General features: G+C 51.4%; 1 pseudogene; it reads right to left on the bottom strand.

The window, feature by feature from the left end:
- On the bottom strand, positions 1–1,551 carry LOC128982627 (uncharacterized; annotated as a pseudogene).
- Positions 1,552–2,536: the final 985 nt, after the last annotated feature.

Genomic DNA, 2,536 nt, shown 5'->3' with positions numbered 1-2,536 from the left:
TCATATACACTTGGACTTGGACTTTCCACAGGGTAGGGGGACTGGCTTCTCAACTGGCACCTTGACGGGATAAGGAACTTTCTTCTCAACGGGGTAAGGCACGTGTTTGACAACAAGAACGTGATACGGGACAGGCCGGGGGAAATGCACCTTGACCGGGTAAGGGATGTGTTTCTCTACAGGGTAGGGAACCTTCTTCTCTACGTAGACGGGGTAAGGCTTCTCCACAGGGTAGGGGACTGGCTTCTCAACTGGCACCTTGACGGGATAAGGAACTTTCTTCTCAACGGGGTAAGGCACGTGTTTGACAACAAGAACGTGATACGGGACAGGCCGGGGGAAATGCACCTTGACCGGGTAAGGGATGTGTTTCTCTACAGGGTAGGGAACCTTCTTCTCTACGTAGACGGGGTAAGGCTTCTCCACAGGGTAGGGGACTGGCTTCTCAACTGGCACCTTGACGGGATAAGGAACTTTCTTCTCAACGGGGTAAGGCACGTGTTTGACAACAAGAACGTGATACGGGACAGGCCGGGGGAAATGCACCTTGACCGGGTAAGGGATGTGTTTCTATACAGGGTAGGGAACCTTCTTCTCTACGTAGACGGGGTAAGGCTTCTCCACAGGGTAGGGGACTGGCTTCTCAACTGGCACCATGACGGGATAAGGAACTTTCTTCTCAACCGGGTAAGGCACGTGTTTGACAACAAGAACGTGATACGGGACAGGCCGGGGGAAATGCACCTTGACCGGGTAAGGGATGTGTTTCTCTACAGGGTAGGGAACCTTCTTCTCTACGTAGACGGGGTAAGGCTTCTCCACAGGGTAGGGGACTGGCTTCTCAACTGGCACCTTGACGGGATAAGGAACTTTCTTCTCAACGGGGTAAGGCACGTGTTTGACAACAAGAACGTGATACGGGACAGGCCGGGGGAAATGCACCTTGACCGGGTAAGGGATGTGTTTCTATACAGGGTAGGGAACCTTCTTCTCTACGTAGACGGGGTAAGGCTTCTCCACAGGGTAGGGGACTGGCTTCTCAACTGGCACCATGACGGGATAAGGAACTTTCTTCTCAACGGGGTAAGGCACGTTTTTGACAACAAGAACGTGATACGGGACAGGCCGGGGAACATGCACCTTGACCGGGTAAGGGATGTGTTTCTCTACAGGGTAGGGCACCTTCTTCTCTACGTAGACGGGGTAAGGCTTGGGGATATGCACGGGCACCGGCCTCTCTACAGTTACCTTCACGGGGTAAGGGATCTTCTTCTCGACAGGGTAAGGTTTAGGGATGTACTCCTTAACCGGGTAGGGCACTTCCTTCTCCACAGTCACCGGGTAAGATTTCTCTACAGGGTAGGGGACCGGCCTCTCGACGTGCACCTTGACAGGGTACGGTACCTTCTTCTCCACGTGGACCGGGTACGGCATCTTCACCTCCTTCTCTATCGTGAAGGTCTTCACCTCGTGGTGGTGATGGTTGCTGAAGTCATGTCCCTCGACTATGATGGTAGTCAACCCTAGTACCAGCACCACTAGACTCTGCATGTTGCTGTCCTGCGGTCGTGGAGATGAGTGTAGCAATGGTAAGAGACCACGGCTTATATACTAGTGTTATGCGAGTTATCCAACTCTGGATCATGGCATCCGTTGAGATAATAATCAAGAGACGTGTTATATAATTGTATACCATCAAATAATCTTATAACTCTTCAAAGTCGATAAGATGTGATCCCTAAACCTTACCCTGTCGAGAAGAAGATCCCTTACCCCGTGAAGGTAACTGTAGAGAGGCCGGTGCCCGTGCATATCCCCAAGCCTTACCCCGTCTAAGTAGAGAAGAAGGTGCCCTACCCGGTGGAGAAGGAGGTGCCGTATCCAGTTACCTTCTTCTCGAATCCGGCAGTGAGAATTCGGTGGAGAATTTCTTCCTCTCGTGTTGCCGCGCCTCCGTTGAGTTGCCTGGTGGGCGCGGGGTAGAGGCACGGAAACGGCGTCTACCCCTCGTCTGCCGCTCATTCGGGTGTTTTCGGAAAGTATCTTGAGCCCTTCGGGAGTGTTCGGGTCCGAATCGAAGTGCACTGTGCATCCCCTTCAAAAGAATAATTCTCCGCGCTGCCCCGCGCTTCCGCTAGAGTTGCTTGGTGGGCGCGAACCCTAGGGAAGCGGACGGAAGTTTTTCTCCGCGTCGCGCCGTGCCGCGTCGCGTCGCGTCACCCGCTGGGTTGCCCGGTGGGCGCCTAGCTTAAGGTTCCGGTTCACATCCCGGTCAATGTCCACGAGCACAAGCATGAGGAACATCACTTTGAAGGACATGACTTCGGAAAACAACACTTTAGTTTTCTTCAAAATCATAAACTATGGGACCATAACGTGCATCATTCCTTCTGAGATCTTCTTTTACTGTAGATTATTTAGTTTGTACCTGAAAAATAAACTTTTTACTCATACCCCACAACTTGAATAATTTTTGAAATCGTATTCCTTAATCTTCTTTAAAATCATAAATAAACATGAAGGTAGTTTCTTGAAG

Source organism: Macrosteles quadrilineatus, unplaced genomic scaffold (assembly GCF_028750875.1).
Source record: "Macrosteles quadrilineatus isolate MER2022 unplaced genomic scaffold, UCM_ALF_1.0 Scaffold_812__1_contigs__length_30776, whole genome shotgun sequence".
NCBI lineage: Eukaryota > Metazoa > Arthropoda > Insecta > Hemiptera > Cicadellidae > Macrosteles > Macrosteles quadrilineatus.
Note: the sequence above shows the minus strand (reverse complement) of the source record. Positions and strands in the feature narration are given on the sequence as shown.